Source organism: Stylophora pistillata, chromosome 1, assembly GCF_964205215.1.
Source record: "Stylophora pistillata chromosome 1, jaStyPist1.2, whole genome shotgun sequence".
NCBI classification, from domain to species: Eukaryota; Metazoa; Cnidaria; class Anthozoa; order Scleractinia; family Pocilloporidae; genus Stylophora; species Stylophora pistillata.
In genome coordinates this window covers 41,895,609-41,919,553 of record NC_142519.1, presented here as the reverse complement: position 1 = coordinate 41,919,553, position 23,945 = coordinate 41,895,609, and the positions used below count along the sequence as shown (strand labels likewise).

The 23,945-nt window shown below is 38.0% G+C and overlaps 1 long non-coding RNA gene and 2 pseudogenes across 1 annotated transcript in view; all 3 read right to left on the bottom strand.

The window, feature by feature from the left end:
- The window catches only part of LOC148742596 (uncharacterized), a 30,102-nt gene extending 8,609 nt beyond the window's left edge, over positions 1–21,493 (bottom strand). Inside the window, exons 1-2 of the long non-coding RNA XR_016000292.1 lie at positions 21,409–21,493; positions 14,981–15,055 (exon numbers count right to left, since the gene is read on the bottom strand). This is a non-coding gene — a long non-coding RNA (uncharacterized LOC148742596). The remainder of the gene's footprint in view (positions 1–14,980; positions 15,056–21,408) is intronic.
- The window catches only part of LOC148742595 (uncharacterized), a 99,105-nt pseudogene that overhangs the window by 54,978 nt on the left and 20,182 nt on the right, over positions 1–23,945 (bottom strand).
- Positions 885–1,913, bottom strand: LOC148742597 (uncharacterized; annotated as a pseudogene).

The window sequence follows — 23,945 nt, the reverse complement described above, 5'->3', positions numbered from 1 at the left end:
TTGCCAGCATAGACAGACTGGTGTATGATCCCTCCTCCACAAATGGAACAGAAGGAGGACGTGAAGTTAAATGTCCTCACTCCAAGCGTGGTATGAGTGTCACAGAGGCTTGCTTGCAGTGATAGTTCTATCTCAAACTTGTAGATGGACACCCAGTTTTAAAAAGAGCTGATGCATATTTTTATCAGATCCAAGGACAAATGTATGTCTGTAATCTTCTATGAGTAGACTTTCTTGTGTGGTTTGGCCATGATGATGTTACTGTCCAAAGACTTAAATTGGACCGTAAATGGTGGCTAAAGGTAGCAAAGCCTGCTTTGATGTAATTCTACAAGAGGGCTTTCTTGCCAGAGGTTTTCACCAGGCGAGTGAAACAGAGGAGTTCCTCTGTACAGACATTGTAGCTGGTCTTATTATGGACAATCTAAAAGACTAAGATCCTCATAATTAGTTAGTTTAAATAAATTAGAGTCAAGACACTAAAAAATTGTCATATGCAATCATTTTCTTGTTGATTAATTAGTGATTTCTAATAGTTTTCTTGTGAACAGACCTTGGATGAAATGTTTGTAAGTGTTCTTATATTCAGTATAGATATAACTTTTGCAGCATTTGTGTTTGGATGGCTGATCAATAAATATTTATGCTTTAAATAGTATTCAATCTAATATTTTGCAACAGTAAAGTAAGAAAACATTTTCAAAATAAAAAAAGTTCCCAAAATCTTCTTTTCTCATTTTAATACTGTAAAAATGTTTTATTTAAAGATTGCAGTTTAAACAATTATCTTTTCAGTGATTGTTAAATAATAACTCCACTCAATGTTTATGTTTGCAAGTGAATGATTAATAACTATACCCATACATTACAATGGTGAAGATTTCTATTCAATGTTTTGTGATTATGGCAATTATGAAGTCTAAGTGTTTACATTAAACCTGTGAAACAAACATGGTTTCTAGACATATAACAACATTGTTTTTCACAGCTGTTCAGTCTGAACACTCATTATCACAATGATCAATGTATACTTAGTAAATAGGATTTAACTATTATTTATATTTCCAATCCTTTGATATATACATTATCTGAGTTTCTTTGGCATAAAATATGAACAGAGTGGTATATATAAACTACTTAGTATAATTAATGTAAGCAGAGAAAATCAATAGTCCTACTTCTAAGCAGCATCCACAAAGTATACCATGGGTTAAGTGTTCAAAAAGTATTGCGATGAAGCATTAAGTGTTTTTATGTGTTATCGGTGTGACCTGGCTCAAGAAGTGGTGGTAGATAGTTTGTCAAGTAACTGCAAACTGTACAGATCTGATCTGCAACATGGGCAAGATTGATTGGCAGGACTCCATCAAGTATGTGTTATTTCTTTATTCTACCGATTGCTCTTTCGACACGATTTCTGACGGAAGAAATCTTGGCTGTTTCCTCAACCTCTTTTGCAGTCAACTGCTGCCTTGTGCCTTTGAAGGGGGGAAAATTCAGATCGACGCCTGGTGGTAAAATTTGCTTTATATGAAATCCTCTATCTGCCATTAGAATGTCTCTAACATGAACCAAATTAAGAATCCCAGATTGCTGAGAGATGACTTTATCAGAGACTCTTCCTCCCCACAGTTTGGAAATAAAGATAACTTGGCCATTGGGAGACAACCCTACAAGCACTTTGAAAGTGTTATGGCGCTTATAGTTCGACCACGTTTCTGACTGAGATTTCATTGAAGATAGCACTTCAATAAACACTTCTGTGCAATCAATAATGACTCTAGTGCTTGGAGAGCGAGAAAACTCTAATGGCATGTTCCACGACACATCGGATTGTGAACGAAAGGGAAAAATCATTATTAGTTCCAGACACAGAAAGTTACTCCAAGTAGTAAAATTTTTTGAAAATTGTCCGATAGATATGTCAAATCTGTCGGACAGGTCTTTGACGAATAGACCAACTTTTAGACGAACTAGTACCATAAAATATTCCTGTAAGCCGGTAAGTTTTCTTTTCGGTCCAGGTTTTGCTTGAGGATTTTCCTGATAGCTACGACTATCAGGAACAGTCTTTCATGTCCAGCACTGTAATTTACTCACTTTCGGGTCAAGGTATTCATACACAGCCATTAAAGCTTTGTAGTTTGGGAAGCCTGTATATAATTGTATGGCACTGTCGTCGTCTTTAAAGTTCTCCAAACTGATTTCTTTCTTTCATTTTCATCTAGCTGTTTTTTTAGGCGTCCCACTTCTTGCTTTAGAGTGTTACTCTGAAGAGATTGTTGTTCAATCCTCTCTTCAAGTATTTTTATATAATCTTGCTGCTGGCCAAATGTAACCTTGGTACTAAAAGAAATTGAATACGAGTGCTCTTCCCAGTCGTCTATGCATGATTCAATGTCCGTTTGAGCTCCTTTCACCATTACTTTGTGATTTTTCTGGACGAATGTAAGACAACTCGCCCCCTGGACAACTAGCCCCAGACGATTAGCCCCCATTCTTAGTTAATGTATAGGAGAAGTTACGTTCATCTTTTGGTCATTGACTTTTATGAGTTTGTGGCTCCTAAAGAAGGGTTTTTTTTTGTGAATGGCTATCTTTATCAAACTTTACTTAGTTTAATTTACACGGGTTGCACGAGGTGAGGACAGGCCTCCACAAGTTCTTTTGAGTTCCTTTGGCCGTCTTCATATTGAATCCGGAGGTCGAAGAGTCTTCTCTGCATTGTTCGGGTAGGTTGACCGCTGTTGTCTCTTCAGCTTTTGTCTGAAACCAGACGGATCTGCATGTTGACCAATGTAACTTCCTGGTGAAGTACCTGGATCAGGATGTACAGGGGCAGCTGTGATCATTTATTGCTGAATAAGCTAATACGAGTATCCACAATTGAAAAATCTCTTTTATTCACATCGCAAGGATCAAGATTTTGACCTCGAACGAAACACGCCATTTGATTGGAGGAATCGTTAATTTAGAAAAAAATGAGCACTGAATTAGGATGAATGAAATGTCTCACGTCAAATTTACATAAGTTCGCACGTATATGTGCACGATCCTTCGCAGTAAAGCACTATTTGAGCAATAGTGAAAATCAGACCTGAAAAAAATTTCAGGCCTGTACGGGATTCGAACCACTGACCTCTGCGATACTAGTGCAGCGCTTTTTTCAGGTCTGATTTTCACTATTGCTCAAATAGTGCTTTACTGCGAAGGATCGTGCCATATACGTTTCATAACCGCAGTTCATACATATGTTTCATATGTTTGTTGTTATAAGTTCGCACGTTGCGCGCGGGTAATTCGGTAAAAGTTCGCGCATTTTGCGTGGCTTTAAGTAATAATAAGAATAAGTAAACGTTCGCATATTACGCATGGGTTTTCAAAAAAAAAAATAATTAGTAAAAGTTCGCAGAATACGCGTGGCGAGTTTGAAATAAACAAACCTCCATTGACACCAACAAGTAGTCGCTAATAAGCTAAAGTTTCGAAGTTTCGTTCCTGGTTTCTTTCCTGCCCATTTAACTTCTCAAAATAAACAAAATGACGAAGAAACATTCGTAAAATATGTAAACAGAAGGAACACAGTTCACTTTTAAAATATACTTTATAACTCGACACGCACGGCGGAGAAACGTTCGTAAGAAGCAAATAACAAGAACATTGTTTAGTTTAAAAGTCATGATAGGGAAACGTTCGTAAAGTAAACAGCAAGAGCATAGTTTATCTCAAGGATGGTGGTTTGGGGGCTAATCGTCCGAAGACTGGGGGCTAATTGTCCAGGGGGCGAGTTGTCCGGATACCTTCTGGAATTTCTGGACTTGCTCATAGTGTAATGTTTATAGACGACGAATTGCTTGAGCGTGATAGCCACACATCGTCAATACTTTCTAGTTCCATTTGCTCTTCATCTGCATCACTCAAAGAAGTATTTGCCATCCGGCCTCTGACGAACTAACCTGCGTCGTTTCGGCTTTGGTTCAGAAATAGTCTTCCATGGGAAGATCAAAGGCTCGGTGCTCTTTTGGAGGCGAGATCTTGTGCCGCCGGGAGGCTTGTACATGTCTTCACGTCTAAAATGTTCTTCGCAAATTACTGTAAAACTATCAACATAAAAACCATCTCTTCCATGCTTTCTTTTTATTAAGTTACACCATCGATCTCGTTGTGGATTCCTTTGCGGGAACTTGAACATGAGAAGTCCGGTTTAAGCGCCATCTTTCTGAGAGTATTGTGCATTTGAGCACCCAAAACAATCACAATCTCGGCCGAAACCCGAACTTTTTCTCTTTCTTGATTGCGCCGTAGCTTTATAAGACTTATTCCGGCGCAAGGCGAAGTATTTCAAGCACTTTCTTTAACTTCAAAGATCAATATTATACACGATACACGAATTTTCTCACTCTTCTTCTCTTTCTACGTGAACATTACGCTGTGTTAGCCTCATTTCCAATCCGCCCGCAAGCATTTTTCAGCGGTCCTCCAAATGAACACTAAGAGCTCGAAAAGGGAGTGTTGTAATGTTTTCTTCGCCTAGCATATGATAGAATCGCCCACACTGGGTGTATATTATCCCCTCAGCGAATAGCCGGCGACGAGTGTCTCTAGGATACTATCTTATTTGTTAAGATTATGTGATACTATCTTATTTTTTAAATTGTGGGATACAGTACTATCTTATTTTTTAAATTAACTCAGCCCTTAGCTAGTCTCCAAAGCCAAAATAGTCGTGATTGACAAATTCCAAGAATCAGCAAGCTTCTTTATTTGCAGGATTGCTGATTTAAGCAAACAAGAGACTCCATCTAATATTTCGGTAAGGAAGGGTGTCAATCAGCTACAATTTAAAAACCAGGCATCAGTGTATCAAGAAGGACAATGGAGTTGTGGCGGTTTAGATCTCCACTGATGAAATCGCTTCCGTCCGAATGTGTTGCTGAATAAATGACTATCGCTAAAAATGTAATTTAATGGCATACCTTGATCGTTCAAGCCCGATCTAACATTGTAGTGGATGTCACTCTCAGGTTATATTCGTACGACACCCGAACTAAATCATCTCTAAGATAGCGATTAAGATGGGAAGGGAATTAACTGGACTGAAATAACTAGAGATTATTCAGATACCACTGATCTGAATTGACGTTTTCTTTTCTTGTAGCGGTTCAACTGAGTGTTTCCATCAGGTTTGTCGAGTTCAAGTGATGTTTTCCAGTGGCGGATCGAATGGTTTTATAATCGATTTGAATTTGAATTCTAATCAAGGACACTCTTTATTCAACTGCGCATGCGGCACACACAATGTTCGCATTTCCCAAACTAAACTCTCAATGAAGAAAGGTTTTTGACGCCAAACGTCAAAAACGCAGCTTTCCGGTAACTTTCAAATGATCAGTTTGAAGGTTATTCCAGATCTTACCATTTTTACTGACTGCTATTTATTTTTAAACAGTCCTATATCTCGGGGAATATTTGGATCTAAAGACTGAAAAGCCAGCCTCCAGGTTTCTTGTTATACTCACTTTTTAAAATGCCATTATCAGTATTACAATATTCGCCTAAAGGCCGCATAACCAGAAAATGTTAAATGGCTTATTTCACTGAGAGCTGCGGTTAAGAAACATTCTATCCTTTCCCTCTTTAGAATGTTTCCTTCGTCTAGCTTATGGAAGAATCGCCCACACTAAGCGTATATCATCTCCTAAGTAAGTCAACTGACACAATTCTTTGACAAAGTAAATGAATTAAAGAAACCTTACTCTCCTTTACTTTTTAAATTTTCTAAGCCGTCACTAGTCCTCAAACCCGAAACAGTCAAGACAGACTAAATCTGAGAGTCAACTAGGTTTTTTCGCCGGATTGTTCATTTAGGGTAGCCTCCGGAAAAAGCGTGCCAGGCGTGCTTCTATAAAAGAAACCATGAGAAACTACCTATCACGGTAAAGCTACCGCTTATAGCGTATAGATTGCGAAAATAATAAAAGTTTTGACTGGTTTTGTTTCGGTAGGCACGCGCAAGCCATTAAAGACAAAACTGATGGTGTTTGTTTAACTGAGTTACCAACCTTTGCGTTACCGCGGACAACCAAACAAACTGGACTGTATCAGTCAGCAGATGAAAGGCTAGAAAAGGATGTGAGGCTTTTCCGATATTCCTATTGGTTTGCGAGAGAATCTTTATTGAAGTTGGACAAAAGAAAATAATCAGTCGGTTCCGTTAAAGCCTCATACGTTTTTGTGCGTTAGCTAGTATCCAATGAATGGTCTGACCAAGTTTCATCAAAATCCAACAAAACTACATACCCTTGCAATTCGTTTAAGTAAAGTCAACTCGCGTGAAAACAGATATCAAAGTTTCGGTCTTCAAAGAGATTGAGTTAGGTTTTTGTCGAGGGTCAAGGGTCGTAGGTAAAATGTCAAGGGTTCAAAAAAAGTTAGTGGTATCTATTATTCATTCACTTACTTAATTATTTTTATTATTTTACTTGTATCTTGCGGTCAGAAATGTCCGCAAGTTAACTAGGGCGTTTCCTCTCTTTATTACTTTCTCGCATTCTTGCGCGTGTTTCAGTGCGTTATAAAGTTCGTGGGGGAAGGACTTTTGACTGCGTTCTCCTTCCTAAGTAATCTCTGTTTCGATTTGTTGGATGTCTTTTGAAACATGCAATGCCAGACATGGAAAACAAACTAGAGCATTAAGGGCTTGAAGTGACATTCAATCCACCTGATGACGGGGATTGCCTCTATTCCTCGGCTGCACAGGCTCTAGGCATTGAAACTCAGAGCCTGAAGAACGTGATGTTCGAGTACCTAAAGAACGAAAGTGCAAAAGCGAGACACTGGTATCAAATGTTTTCGTTATAGCTCGATTGTCGCTCTTATTTTGAAGCCTTATTTTCTCTGTAAAATACTTCTGCCGTCAAAATTTATCGCCAAAAGCATTTCTTGTCCGCTGAAACGGCCGCCAGAAATAACTCATGGTTCGTTTTGCGTGATCTAGGTGCGGATGTCGACAAATTTATAAAGGTCTCCGCGCTCCAGGAAAAATAAGTAATAATAATAAATCGAGACCCACGGACAAAAGTCCGGGAAAAACCGTCAGCCCTCTGCTGAAGACTTTTTAAATCATTACACCTTTCACTATTCGATACAAACTACCCTAAAATGATAATGGTCACCATATTTTTTTATTTGCCTATTTTCATCCTATATAATTTCATTCATTTATCCTATTTTTTTGGTTATTGCAATGCGCACTCGGCCGTTTAGTTGGTAAGGGTCTTTCAGCGGTCGAAAGTCCTTTTCAAGAGAAAAGAAAATCCGTTTGTTTTCTTACACCATTTATTCTCTTTTGCGATATGTCACCTTTTGTTCCAGCCCGTACACATGATTCTACTTATTTAATTCTTCTTGTCCCTTTCCGATCAAGGGGTCGATAATAAGAGTCACGAGAGTAGTGTCCTTTAAGTATTTCTTTCAGTATTTAGAATGACTTGGGCGTCATGTTGTGAGAAGATTTTGTTATTTTCATTTTTCCCCACCAAGTCTAGGTTTTTCAAATGTTTGAACGATATTCCCGACAGATTTTCACCCTGCCGAACAACCAGCCAAAGCATTTTAGAAAAACTCCCACTATCTATTTAGATTTTAAATGCTTGGTTTGTCTTTACCTAAATCCCCTTGCGAAATCAAAAAACGTAATTGTTTGTTCTGATGTTCCGTGTTCCCTGCAGACATTCCAGAGTTCATTACTTTAAAGAATCTGGACATAATTCCAGATTTTTTAATGTAACTTTTTTAGGCAAGGATGGTAATATTCCAAGAGAGAATATTTCATTTAAAGCTGGATTGATTTTTTCGAAGTTAGGGGGAAACAGTCACATTTGAATAAAGCTATATCGCGGAAGCGAAAAAGGCTGGAGATTGTTTAAAAGAAGAAGCTAAAAGGGCGGGCAACGCCACTAGAGAACTAACCGTAACGTCGCACCACGTTGGTCGCTATAGAAATAAGAGCCCAAGATCATGTTGGGAACGAAGTGATTCCATCACTAACAGAGCCGGCTTTTTAAAGAAAACCTACCAGTTGTGTAGTGGATGCCCCTTTATTGGATAGAAGTATATCGGAAGACTGGGGCAAACACTGCATGATATGCCGACTATACGCCGGGAACGATATACTGATGTATAATGATTTTGTTGAATAAGGATTGTATACTGCTCAGTATATTTCTCTTTCTTATCCATGTGTGTATTGAAAATTATACTTTCCTTACACACAGTGTAAGGTGAATTTACAAGTAATTTAACATACTTAGAAAAAAGCTCTTAACTGGACATATTTAGTAATGATATGTACACTGCAAAATGAGAAGAGCCAAACGATCCCAAAAGCCAAATTGGCCCCAATTTATCGAGGGCCAATTTGGCCAATTAAGGTTCGTTTTCGACTATTTTAGCCAAAACGGGTGAGATAAGTACCATTTCGACTCTTCCAGAATCTGAATTGGCCCCTATGAATTCTATGTTGAGGGAACTTTTTTTCAATTTGGCCCTTCAAGGAGCCAAGTAGGATTTACCAATTTGGCCCCAGGAAGGCGCAATAGTTGTACACACAGTGAACAGCGTTATTTCCTTTTGATAAAGGCTGATAGTTTCGAAAGAAACTGTTTGGGGCTGCGTCGGTGCGAGTAACGAAATAGTTTGGATATATCAACAAAGTTGAAATGGTAAATTGGCCACCGTAACGATTACAAAAGCTGACGTTTCGAGCGTTAGCCCTTCGTCGGAGCGAAAGACGAAGGGCTAACGCTCGAAACGTCAGCTTTTGTAATCGTTACGGTGGCCAATTTACCATTATTACTTTTTCCTCAGTTTTATGCCGTGAACTTTTAAACGATTAAAATGTTGTTATAAAAGCGATTTCCTTCCAAAACTCGTCCTTCTTTAGGTAGCTAGTGCCTCTCAGCAGCTTCTTCTTCGTCATAGTTAGTAGAGGTTCTTCGTATCTCATTAGTCGAACGAACCTAGCTATAGCTAGACTTTATGCGTCGGACTCAATAATGAACTACAGTAGCGAGGAGTGTGTTTCTTGCCTCCAGTCGCATGGATTTTCTCAAGAGACCTTAGAGAGGATAGGTAAGCTAAACAAATTTGCTTAACAACACCTTTTATTGCAAATTTATCTACACAAACTTGACTCCTCCTAAAATCTTTGTTCGTATCCTATCTTGCAGAAAAGGACGGTTTCGATGGTGCAGATCTCCTTGGCACTGCTTAAGTTCTAGAATAACTAAGGCACTATTTTCCCTTAATAAAAGAGCGACTAAAATTCAAAAAATTGATCTTGATGAACGCTGAACCTAGACGGATGGGGCGATTTCTTCGTCGGTAATATAATTGATTTTCCCGCCTAAGAATTTGACACATGCGTGGGTCCCCTGAGTCTCAGCGGTTTCACAAGGAAGGTCATGTGTTCTCATTTTGTCGCCAAGAGACAGAGCCGGTTACAATTCGAATACTGCATTTGCACAAGATAAACTTGATTTCTTTTAAGACTCTCTGATTTTAGGACTACTCACTCCGAATTCTTAAACTTTTCCTTGAATAAATTAGTTGATATTTTTATGTCCATGTCTTAGTTTGTCTCCACTTAAACTGAATTCTTTGCTCTTTCTATTTTAGGGTGCAGAATCAAGTTCTACGAGAATTTCGTTTTACTCGTCGATTGACGATTCACAAAACAGCAGCGATGATGAAAATTTAAAACTAACATCGACACCTAATAAAAAGGGAAAATCGCCCAAGGATTTTGGAAGTGTTTTTTCGGCCAGAAAGCCTCAAAATCGCTCGTTTGGGGCTTTCAAAGTTCGGCGGTTAATTCGGCTCGCTCTCCCTTGTGAAGAAATGCGACAAGGCAGGCCGCTTAGGCCTCCAGATCCCACACCACCTCGTATTCGAGACAAAAACTTTTTGCCTTCTAGGTCTTATTTTCCCAACGAAACTCAACAGGCCACAGAAGGCTTATCCAGCTGTTACGGAGACTCAGTTTTAAATCATTCAATTCAACGGTTTACGAGAGAATGGAACGCAAATTTGTAGATTTGGAGCTCTTCTAGGGATCCGGTTATGAGGGGTACTCAAAGAAATTTCAAACATGCCTTTCGGTATCGAGTTTCGGACCCAGCCACCCTACCCGAGGTACAAAAATTGGAAAAATGTGAAAAATTGTGTCCCCTGTCGGAACCCCAAAGGCGCTACTTTGTACTTCCGGCTGATGTCAAAAGCCAAAATCGACCAATAAGAATAAAGCGCTAAAAAAACGTGTCTGCGATTTGCCATAATTCAATTTCAGTGAAAAGTTAGAGAACATTTTTTAAATAGGATTCAAAAAATTTGGAGTGATCGTACAAAAATCGCTCTTTAAAAAAAAGTGTTTAGAAATAAAAAACTCGGAGACAATTTTCGTTGTTTATATGTAAAACTAGCTACTGTCAAAATTGAGAGCAATCGAACAAATTCCTTTTGACTTGTAGCTCTTAAAGGTGATTCAGGCGCTCGCATGTACAAGTCGTAAAAAATTCGACAGTTAATTTTTTTCAAAGTTTTTGGTATAGTCTGATAGCCAAACCTATAAGCTTTAATTTGATATAGGGGTTTAGATATCTACAGTTTAAACCGGACGCGCTAAGTCGCTTGCACGCGAGAAACCAACTGAAGGTGCACGCTAACATAGCCTCCTTAAGGAGGAAGGGTTTTTTTGACCGCGGGGAGAATGGATTCCAAGATACACGCAAGCTTATTACTCGCGAGAGAAATAAGCGATGGCGCGCGCGATCAGATCCGCGGGCGAGTTGTAAACAAACATGGCCGCCATGAGCGTTTCAAAAACTGCCGGGTACCTCTAGCTCTATTGTTTCTAGCGGAAGTGGTTATTTGAGAAACAAAAATGGAAAGTTTACTTCTTGAAAGCAGGTAGGAAAATGTTCGGATGGCAGGGTTCTTGCCGAAAGTGGTCAAAAAAATTTTAATTAACAAGCTAAAGGAGGATGGTGAAGTCGACACCCCTTCAATAAAGTCGTGTCGAGTGCATTCGGTAGGTCTCACTTTGTTCCGCGAGAAATGTAAGTAGATACCTCTGAGTGCTACGATTTGTTTCGCATTGTATTTGACTCCTAATAAAATGAAATGACCGAGAACTTTCCTAAACAACTCCCTAGAAGATGAAAAGGAAAATGAAATCATTGTTGGATCCAGGATTGTAAACATTGGACAGTTTTATGAACAGAAATGGAGAAGTGTAAATGTTGCTATAAAAATAAACATAATTTTCAGTAAACAAGGGATCGTAAAAATGTAGATGAGACTTTAAATTAATTCTAATTCAACAACAGACGGTAAAATTAAAATAAAATTTTCATCTTAAACTTGTGAGAAAGATTGTTGATATTTCCCTCGATACACTGTCAATTACAACTACGAAAAGGCAAACTCGCATTTGTTAAGAAAGGATTGCAAATTTTTTTTTTGTTTTCCTTTTAAAATGGAATAATGAAAATTCACGGTTATGGCAGTGGAAAAGAGAAAAAAAAAGAAAAATTAAGCCAAGTCTTGTTCATACGTCTAGTACCTCGAAAATTAAAGAAATTCGCGAAATCTGCGACGACCAACAAATTACTGACGTATACGAAACCCTAATTTCCACTGAGTTTGACGCTCGTGACAATCTGGAAGACGTTAATGCAAATTCTTTTCATTAGAAATTCTTTTCACTCCTCCACTTCAAATTGCACATAAGCAATAATTATATCGGTCAATCATGGTAAATGCATATGCATCGCTGAATGAGGCCTTCGATCAAGCCATCTTCTCGGAACAACGACAAGATACCATCCAGACGTTCGATGGAAAACTTCATCTTTCAACAAACATGGTCCAGAAGCTGGCAGATGCTGGTTTGTCTCATGTTACACTACAATCTGTGTACGAGAAACTCAACATTACCGGCCTCAATGGAGTACTGGCATTGGCGCCATCTGCAAAATCAACTTGTCATGATATATCGAATTCCGCAAGAGAATTCTCTCCGGAGTTCATTTCCAACTGTCGTAACTGTAAGCAGTCTGAGTCTCAAATGATGACTTATTTTTCAGGAAGGTGTAAAACTACAAAACAATGTGAGTCCATCTTCAGGATGAACGATTTTTTCCGCTCTGAGGGCATCCATCGATTAATCGCGCGGACACGAACTCGTCCTCGCGAAAATGAGCCTGTGAGTCAGCGGTATAGTTAAAAACGCGTGACCGGATATAAAAGTGTAAGCTAGAATTGCAAAAACCGGAAATAAACCTTGTTAAGTTGATGAACTAATATCTCGAAAATTAGTTCGGTGACCTACCCTGATTTTTTGTATACAAATTATTTACATCATTACGCATTCCTGAAGAAAATTTAAAAAAAGTTTATCTAGTGGAAATTTTTTTACATTTTAAAACAGCATTTTCCTAAATAATTCAAGTTCTACTAGGTAGTTTTTTTTTATATCTCGTATACAGGTAGAGAATGTGATGACGTTTAAGAAATTTAAAAAAAAAACTAGGTCACCGACTTGGTTTTTGAGATATCTTTCAAAAACTGAGTTTTAGAGGGTCTTTTAGCACTACTGTACTGTTGCCATGGCAACAGATAATACCTGACGAACCCCCTTAAAAGATTGCCCTAACATAGTGTTATGCATATGTCGAGTTATTATCCTGGTGATAAGTTTGATAGTCCTGATATCTTTTACTGATTGGCGCTTGCTGTTCATTGTTGAAAACCCTTTCGAGCCTCCTTAAAAGGTCTTCACTTTTTGTTCTCTCCATACAATTGATATAGAGGGCAAGGCAGATGAGCTAAAGTCGAGCTAAACGGTCCTAAACCAGCCATGAAAACTCAAACATTGCAAAGGAACAATTACTCAAGCGAGATAAATTTGTTTTTATTCAAAGCTAGTTCAGATTTTTATGTTGAGATTGCCGGACCTTACATTCCCATACAAATCCTTATATTTCGCCCAGTACACAACCTAAACATATTTGCATATTTCTTTTTACGCGAGCTTGTACCTTCTAAGGCCTACCAGTCTAAAGATCCCTTTTGTATTAGAACTGGTCATGGTAAGCTGCTGAAGTAGGGCTCCAAAAGACTTTTAAACTGCTAGACGGTTAAAATTGAGTTGTCTTTGGGACGGTTGGCAGTGAAAATTAATCATTTTTGACCGTTGACAATGAACTCTTAGGCCGTTTGCTGACGGTTGAACCCCGCTGCGACCAATCTTGCGACTGTGCAGTTCAAAGTGTGCTACCCAGGTGGTTTTATTGTCAGATCTTAAATAGAACTTTAATATCACGAGTGTGGTGGCTGGCAAAATCGACTCGGAGCCCCATTTTTTTCAACACTAACGCCAATAACAGATTTCCGCAACTGAGCAATTTAATTCGTATTACGTAGTGGCGCACTGCACTTCTCAGAGGGAGGTGGTTACAGACGGAACCCCTCATTTATCGCTATAAAAAGTTACGGGGAATAATATTTAGGCTTTCAACGTCATATTCGGTTATGAAATAAAAGAATTAAAATATTTTTATTCAAAGTTAAGTTGGACATCTTATATAGGTGGGAATAACAACGCTGGTTGACTGTGATAAAATCTGCAACTTGCACTTCTTAACCCTAATTTTTTCTCACTTTAGCAAAGTTGAAGTAGGAAAACTCTTGGTCGAGTGTGAGCCTTTTTGCTTCAGTACAATATACACCAAGAACTCTGTAACAACTCTTCGCTTTTTTAGCTTTTATCCTCCCTTCAGTTTTATCAAATTGCTTCTTAAAATGGCCATAAGTTTTTTACGTTTTTTTTTTTAAGTCAATAGTCCTTTTTACAGTTGTGGGCTTGGTGGCCAAGCCTTTGAACAGGAGTGAGGCTAAGGGTGACCCTGTTGTGATAGAGACCTGTATCTAGTTAGCATGATAACAAAGAAATTTGCATTTGAAAAGCAGCAACATCTCTATCATAACAAGGTCACCCTTAGCCTCACTCGTGTTGAAAGGCTTGGCCATCAAGCCCACAACTATACAAAGGACTATTGAGACACAGTTCTTATCAAAATAGTGACAATTAAAAAGATGTGGCATCGTACTCGTTTAACAGAAAATTACGATTTACATCATTAGCGAACCCTCTGCCAAATAATAGTCTCCATTTTTTTTAATTTTGCGCGCTAAATTTGGGTGAAAAATCATGCGCAAAAAGGATCTAAAATGTACATGTAATTCAAGGGAATCACCTCGAGGATTCAATCAAGGATTAGTCTTTGTTTCACGAGCTTTAAACGAGTTTAGCATTTTACTTGTTTGATAAAACGCAAGAACCTTTAAAATCTCCGTCATCTGATGTGTCTTGCATCACTAAGAATATTCGCTAAAGTAAACTGCAACCATCAAGCAATTTTTTGCATCATGCTCACCATCCTTCAAGTGCGCTTGAATTAAATTAGATTCCTCCGCTGACTTATTTCTAGAAACATCTTTCCTGTCTCCTTTTTCCTTCATATAAAAGTCTCTTTTATTTTGTTTTCGTGTTCTGGTAAGAGGTGATCTGAATTTGTCGGTCTAAATTGTTAGTAGTTCTCAATTTCGCCACTGTGATTGGTTTCCTCACCGTTCAACGAAAGATAGTTTCAATTACCAAAAAAGGCAGTAAACCGAATTTTAGAGATGTTTACGGGAAAGATAAGGTGACAAGCCTGTTGTAGCACGTTACTTTGTAATTATTCATTTGTATAAATGATCTGAGTTGGCAATTGTTTTGTTTAAGTTTTGTGCCTGTTTGAAATAATTTATGGAGAATGTAATCTAAATTTCAAGTCATTCTATTCATATATGATCACTGTATGTAAGCTTATATTTTAGTTCTTTTCAAGAAAAACAAAGGAACAGTGCTACTTACAGAAAGAAAAAAACAGATTCAAGGTCTTTAAAAGCTCCCTCTGCTATTTCCTCCAATTGATTGCCGAAGAGATTCCTATAACCATCAAATAATAAAAAAAACAGCGTTAGCCTCGAGCTGTTAGGTTATACCGGACGGAATTTTGTTTTTATTCATCATTCCACTTTCAACGCCACTTTGCCATATTAACAAAGTGAAGCTCGACAAATATGCGATGGTAATTCCTTGCAGACCAGGGGATATTACGGACAGAAAACGGAACAACAAAATGGCGGAGCTGAACGATCCAAAATTTGATTTTCTTTTTTCAATTTTATAGGCTTCCCCTTTATAATCCTTTAACTCCCTTTGGTGATCAGGACAGAATTTCTCCTTAGAATATCAATACAGTAACAAGCAGACGGACAAGTGCTGAGAATAAAGAAAATATGAATTAGGGCTGATGGAATAACAAATCCTCCAAACTGACATCGTAAGAATTATAGAGAAGACAGTCAGGAGAATAACTAATGAGATGTTGGGAGTGAAAGCGTTACGAAAGCGACTTTTTAACTGCATTAGCATTATTAATTGGTCATGAATAACACTTTACTGATGTCACTTGTGTTGTTTTCGTCTTTTGTGCACGCTGTAAGCGATCAATGCGACGCTCGTATTAGGTCTTAAGAAGGGTCACGAAAACTAGGAGCAATTAAGATAATTGAAAATGAAACAAATCCCTTGTTTAATAACAATAATAATCCTTTATTTGCCATAATCACTAAAAAATTTACAAAACTCATGTTAAAAGGCTTAAAATGTCTGATAAAAATCTACGAAAATCTATTGGATACACGCTTCAGTTAGTAACGATGATGACAACAACAATAATAATCATAATAATTCGGTTCTCTAGGATCAGACTCTTATCAGACCCAAACTAACTTTGATAACAAAAACGACTTAAATATAAAATTCGCGAAAGCAACTACTAGTTCGTATTTAAAGAATTTCAGAAAACGTGCATCGAAATTATCCTTATAAAAGTAAATTACATTAAAAAAGTATATGAGAAGGGAAATGACACTTACTCTAAAACAGTGTAAAAACAAATTTTAAAAATGTCTAGCCTATATTTGCCATAGCATTGTCAATTGAAATTGTTTAATAGCTAACATACTATAATCCGATCAATAAGGAATACACTTTAGTGTTACTTTTCACATTGGCATCAGCACGTTTAAACTTAATTTCACTTAACAGTCCTGACGTTGATGCAGTTGTCATTTAATTCTCAACGACAAATGTCTTTAAAGCGTTTATTCACATTCTCTACTTCCTGTGAAAAATATGACATTGCTCGTGCATCTCTTCTATGTACCAGTTGTTTTCCCTAAAGTCAATACTGCTATTGCTTTTCACTTTCATATGACACATTCGGCCCCGCCGACGCAATCCCAGAGAAAAAAGTGAAAGTTGACGTGTGTAGGGCTCGATGGGTTGACCTGGGGCCCGTTTCTCGAAGGTCACGGTAACTTAACGGGCCCGTAAAGCTGTACTGGTTTCATTCAAGATGGGGGTTTCAATCGTTTTGAGAGTTATACAATAAGAGTAGCAGCTAAGAAAACGAAACGGACTGGTCAGAGTGTCAGAGCCTGTTTCTCTACTCTTTAACTTTTGATTTTAAAATATGGCTTCGAACCCGTTACCTACCGGGTCTTTCGAGAAATGGGCCTCGGAGCCGTTCAGACCCTAGTGCACTTGTATAGTTTTATTGCAAAAACAAACAAAAAAAAAGCAAAAAAATTGTACACTGTTGTTGCAAAAAAATGAGTGACAGCAGTGAACAAAATGAGAAAATAAGTCAAGTTTTTCGAAAAATTGCGACTTTCTTGTTCTGACTCCGAAAAAGGAAAGGTTTTTTATTACAGAATCTTAATTCTTTTTGTGCGAGTTTTCCCGCGCGCGTTAGTCTATCGCATCCTGTTTAATTAACTTCAAATAAGATGATTAACTTGGTCGGTGGTCATATGATAAATTGCTTATTGACCGAATTAGGTCGGGCTGGACGGGAAAATACTTGGCCGTCGTTCACGACGCACCGACCTCTCCGCGCTCGGTCCGTATGTCATGACCTCCAGCCGAATATTCTCCCGTCAGGCCCTTCCACTGAGTCAATAAGCAAATACTATTTTCTTTGCTTAGTTTTGAAAACCAACATTGATTGATATTTTATTTCTCGTGTGAGGCTACTCTTGGATATTATGCATTCTTACTGTAACGCTAAAAGACCTGGCGCTTCTTTATTTCATAACTAAGTAATTAAGACAGTCAGCATCCTGAATATGGGGATTATTTTGGTATTATAAGATTATGAAAAAACTTCCTCCAAAGAATAGTCTGGAGCCACTTTTGAGAGTCAGTTGAATAAACGAGCTCGTTAGGGAGTGTCCAGAGTTTGTAATGGTATAAGTATAAACGATGGTTGGGTGGATCGGCTCAGGAGAAAATTATTAACCCTGACGACCATAAATGACTGACAGAGCCTTCCACACTGTTCATTCAGTCATGAATGGAGCCGAATGAAAAATGCAATAAGATATTGAGGATGTAACTCTCAACACCACTACTGAACTAAAGTTGGTTTATATACCACACTACAGAACAATGCTTTTCGTGCGCGAAAACTGGCGAGCGGTTTGGAAGTGAATAGCAAGTATTATTCACCTCCACTTTTGTGAATAATTGTCAATCCTCAAGCTTATGATCATTCTTTTTTCCTCGCAAACCTTTTCGGGTTCCACAAGGTTTCACAACTAAATTACAAGTGACGGAGCCGAGAGAAGAATGCTGATGACAAAAATGAGTAGGTTACTTTGATAGCAATTTGACCCCTCTTTAGCCAGCTTCGCGGCCTACTCTGCAAATATTCAGAGTAATCTGCAAATAATCAGGTTCATCATCCTCACCAAGTCCTTCTTCTGAAAAACTGGTTTAAAACATAATAAACTAACACTTAAAACAATCAGCGGAATTATTGTCAATCGTGAGTCTTGTAATCAATTAAATCTGTCATCAAAAGACAACGCCAATTTGCTAAACGAAACACGCACAACCGTCAAGGGACACCATCATCAAAAGCCAACTTTTTTTGTAAAATTATATAAGTTACGATCCCCTTATTGAGTTCACCATGAAGAAAAGTAGTTTAATGACTGTTTATGATTAGTAATACTAGACTTGATCTATGTATTTCAGTTAGCATATTCTACTTTAGATAGTCAGATTAATAAGATACTGTTCCCTCACAGGTAACGATAAACTTCGCTTCCCAAACGCCTTCCTTTGCCTATGTTTCCTGTGCGATTGTAATGAGCCAGGTTTCAGGCAAGATTCTGCTTCTAAGCTATGCTGATATTCTGAAATGCTCCAAAAATAGCTTAAAAGGCTATCTTCGATTCGACTTCTTGTGCGCTGTCAAAAAATTTACGAAGCATGCTCGTTGTATTTGAAAAGCTCTGTTATTTCGTGATAGCCCCTGATATACTTCTGTGCGCTCCAAAGTGTTCTTGAACTTTTCGGCCTGTAGCGACGAAATTTCAGATGATTAAAGATTAGTTGTTGCGTCTCAAACGACGTCCCAAATGTTTACAACAAGGAAAACGCAAATAGCTATCTGACTGAAATAAATTGAACTTTTTTGCAGGTTTAAAGGCTTTGAGACATTCTGCATGTGCATCAAACTAAGTACATTGCCGGAAAGCGGTCATGGTATATTCACGGCCACATTGCATATTCGCCCCCTACCACCTTTGCGAGCTCACCCCCTTAACGTGAAACGATTGTCCCCCCTAACAAAAAACAAGTTTTCCCCCAAATTTTCCGACGCATTTCCCTGCACAGAATGAATTCTTTTCATGTCGAATCTATGATATTTTTGCGACGAACATGAAATTTTCACATGCAAATTAGTAGTCGTGTTAAATGCGCACGACTAATGCATGAGTAATGCAAAGCTGCTACTTTACCCAAGTCTTAATATAAAGAGTTTGACGCAGTTTTGCGCTTTGTTGAGCAGCAATTTTTAGTTAAGAACAAGTTATCTCGCCCTACTTTCGAACTTCGCGCTAACCCAAAAACCTCAACAGCTTTACAAACGAGTTTTTTACTATTTGGGAGCGAACTGGTAAAGGTGGGGGCGACCTCGTTATATGTTAGGTTGATAGACAGAACATGTATTGAGGCGACTTCACCAGTAACCCAGGATAGCATATTGTTTAAATTGTTCCACAGACGCTTTCCTTTCAAATTTTAATTTTGTTTTCGCACAAATCGCACGAATCGCTTCGTTATTCTTGCGATATGAGTTTTCGCGAGCAATTTCATGGGATGACCTTCTTCAGGTAATTAATTTTCTTATAGAAACGTTCAGCTACAAATTTGATAAGCGTGGGCTCTTTTCTCCCTTGACAATAAATTCCATTTTAATAAACTCAGACTTAGACTCGCCGAGCTTTTGAGCAGTTTTATTATCGCAATAAAATTAGGCTTACTATAGAGCAGTACTTAGTTGTTTATCTGTGGTATGTAGATGATTATATGTAAATAAGTGTTTTTCTTGAAAAGTTCTGCTTTTTAAGAAGCAGTGAGTGCTTGTTTGCAATTGTTTAATTTCCTATCCTTCTCTTGATATCTGAGCACGAACTACTCCAAATTGCTGCAATGGTCCGCATCAACTATGCCACGAATAACAATATCATTTTCACTTTCGATTCACAGTGGGATTCTTGGTGGAGAAACTTATCAAATGTCTCACTCAAGAAGTTAACTGAAGACGACTGCTGAAGGCAGCAATAACGACCATACCGGGGTGACGAAGTTCGTTCCTATGTCATTCATATTTTGTAACCAGGCTCCAAGTGCTAAAATGCTTATGCAAGGGCATGAGTCAACTTTAGTGAACATTCACGTCTCCAACAGGTCGATTGGGGATTGCAAACACGCAGTTCTCCGGACTTCTTCACCACTGGTTGGCAAAGTGTGAGTCAACCTGTCAGATGGCTTATCCACAGGACGCATGAGAAATGATAAAATCGAAAAACATTCTGTAATAACTTTATCTGCTTACCTGCACTGAAGCTAAGCAAAATTTTTAAATATTCTTTCACGACTTTTAATTCCCACTGTCTTATCGCCGGGTCCTTCGATTTACGAGTAGTATGGTGCGGGTGACAAAAGGTTTGTAAAACAAGACAATCGTTCGCGCCTTTTTCCTCGGTGTAAAAGAAAGCGATGATCACTTTGAACCAATTCTCTCCAAGGAATGTTTGAGCAGGCCGACCTCATAATCGGTGATTCCCCACTTCAAAGGTGAAATGACTTTAAAACAACACTTCTCTTGCCATAGTTTTAGAAACAGATTCCGATTATACGCGATCTCTCCTCTTCAGTTCTTAAATACAACGAGGCATAATGAAGCGAAACATCCTGGACTGCGAGACTTGTGACGGCGGAACGCTGGTTTCTAACTTTAGGTTTTTTCGTTGTCATACATTAGTACAAAGTACATTTGGAAAAATTTTGAACTATTTCACCAAGAGGTATCACTAAGCGAAATTACGTCAGAGAGAGTAAACCACTAAGAGAAGTTCAAAAATCAAGTTTTCGGTGCCATTGATTTGATACCAAAAAAAAGAACGCGTGACAAAAAATACGAGCAGATAACTTACTGCTGATTCAGTTGTTTTAATGTTAAACAAAGCTGCAATATAGACACGTTGTGTCCGTTTGAATGGTTTCTAAAAAGCATTAGGTGAAAACGCTGATCCAAGGATGTTAACGCTTCAACAGAGTCTTGTTGGATTGACATAGGATTTGTATTCTTCCAGGGAATAGACAGACTAATTAGGTCCAGTTGCTGCTCATCAGTGGTATCCAGTACTAAATGAATAATATTTTTCATGTGCCCGTAAGCCAGTCAGCTCAGATCATCAAGTTTAAAGGGCAGAACTCTATTCAATCACATAAGGCGTGACTATATGTACTTGAGTTCGGTTCACTTGCCATCCACGTTCACGGAACGTTTGTCTCAGAAGATGACATATTTCTTTCGATGCTTCTCTTCACGCGGACGATCAAACCCATGGACGGGTAAATTTTCATTATGTCCTCACTTTTAGGGTGTTCGCGATTATAGAAACAATGGATTTTTTTATGGCAGAGAGAAGGGTGGATTCTAATTCTACGTCGTTTGGTGGTTTTCGCCACGTAGTCCTCGCTGTCATTTCTGTAAGCAACATCTTATAAGTATAAGAGAAGTTAGTGCGGCATCTATCCACCCTAACTTCCTCTGATGTCATCAAGACACTTACCTGTGTAAGTTATAGACCTTGATCTACTTTAGTTTTCTTTCAACAAATATTAAATCAAAGTTTAGGAGTCTTACTTACAGAGTCAGATAAGAAAATCGAGAGAAATGATGGCCGGTAAAAACTCCTGAAGATAAATTCTTTAATTGGTTGTTGGACAAGTCCCTACGATAAATAATTACCATAAAAAAAATGTAAGCTATGATCCGTAAGATAATGTTCTGCAATTTTTTTTATTATGCATATTCCTGAGCTGTACTTGTAAAGACAAGAGCACATAAAACTATTGTCTGCAGGTATGAAGTCACTGCTACATATATAAAATCCATCGTCTGTAGGAATGACGCAAAAGAATGTATAATAATATGATTTCTGCAGCTGTTTCCGGTGCATCAGAGTCTTAAAGATTAACTCTAATGGTTCCTCCAATTCTCAAAATAGTTCTACTTTCGACTCACCATTCAACCACAAAGCATTATAAATTTGTCGGTACACAGGTACGTGAATCGATAAGAAATCGCGCTAATTGTAGCTCAGACGAGCTCACCGTCAGTTTGTAGTGACTCTTTCGTTTTCTTATAAACCTTAATGGCTCCTGTAAACAGTCATCCGCTATTAATTCTCTATCAAACTTATTATAATGCGAAAAAGTCAAAGAGCCAATTAAGAATAGGGGCCAAAATTGATTTTCAAAACTAAGTAATCATCTAGTTCTAGCGAGTTCGTTTGCTGTATTCCGAAAGATGTGTCATGTTGCACTTGACAGCACAATTGCCACTTAATCAATAACTTGCGAGGCAATTTACATGAATCAAAATGATTGCAAGATATTCGGTTCGTCCGTTCAAACCTTGTAATGAAACTCAGACTTTTAGAGTGGAGCTCAGGGGTTACCTTCTGAAAGCTTATGTTTTTATCTTCTTGACCAAAACATGTCAACACCTTATTATAATGAACACACACCACAGGCCACAAAACATCACACGTTAAATTTCATCACAGAAACACTAACCAATCAGCTGTTTTTTTCTCAAAACATAGCCGCACTGCTCGAACGCGCACTAGAATTAGCGTTAAAAAAAGTTATCATTGGAATTGGTGTATGCCTGGGGGATAAGTTCTCTCAGTTTATTTTCTCTTGCCTGAGGCCGAACAGTTTTGTTCAATTAGTATTTTCTAAATTTGGTAACATCTGCTAACAATGACAAATCATGGACGGACGATTTTTGTTTAATTGGCTAGAACGAAGGGAAATTTGAAATTGAGGGAGGTATATATGAAACAGGCTATTAAACCAACTCTACGTGCTCCGTTTTAACTTCTGTTTGGTCCTTCATTGAAACATCATAAGCTGAAGAATAAAACCCTCTATTTCAAAACTATCTTAAAATTTCAACGCACCAGGGCAGTTTACTAATTTCAGTGATTTATTCTTTTCTTTAGAGAGGTTTGTAACATCTGCTTATCTCAGTAAACCTAAAAGTTTCAAAACCACGACAGATGATTTTCGCATAATTAGCTAAAGCCTCGGTGAAATCTTAAATTAAATTTGATAAAAGTGAATTAAAAGTAATAAACAGACTGTTAAAGCATCCTTCATATGCTTCCCTTTTAACCCCCACCCCTTAGGTATCTTATGTCAAAATCTAGGGCTAAAGAAAAAAGCACTCTTTTTGAAAATAGCTTAATTTTGGTTCACTGATTTAAAGTGTCTCACAAGCAGTAATGGTTGTGACGCAGTAAACATTTTTGTAATTTGAACTTTTCCCCATAAGATTAAGATGTTTTGCAATGTTCAAGTTACTGCTCCTGAGACAAATTCATGTAATACAATTGGTCTGCTTATATAATCTTCGAAAACCGAAATCGTCATTATTGGGACACCACAACGACTGGGAACAGTGTATAACTGTCAGTACTCATGTTGGTGACTCGAACATCAAATCTGTGCCAGCGCTAGAAATTAAACTTAATTCCAGACTGTCTATGCCAACAGACATCGCAAATATAAGCAGCTTTTCAGAGATGTATACAACATTATATTCACCACATTCAAAAAATATCTCTCACAACAGTCAACTGAGGCTCTCATTGGTTCGTTCACTACAATCCGTGAATATGATGAATAGGCTACTGCAGTAGTCTTCTGCATTTATCCCAGTTTGCGTTATAACTAAATTGCAGCGGATAAAGAATGCCTGGTCTAAACTGACCTTCAAAGAACAAAAATTGTGCCACAAAACCTCAATTATTTTTTAATTACATCGGCTACCAATAAGAAACAGAGTCGAGTTTAAAACAGCTCCAAATACTTTAACGATTCTTTATATTATAATTTTTCGGCCCCCTTCTACCGAAAGATGAAACTCAGAAGTCCTTCTTACTAATACCTGTCTTCAGTCTAAAGCTATCCTAGGTGAACAATTTCTGCTGTTCTGTCCCCAAAATCCCACTAATATAGAGAGTGCAAATACCATCGAAATCTCACCTTTTTCAGACGGGTGTTTCTATCAGGGCGTTTTATCGTAGAACAAATTTTTCTTTTAATTATATTGCAGCCTTTGGGGTGACTTCGTATTCATATTCCCTTCTCTTCGCAGTTTTGGTTGATTGTACTA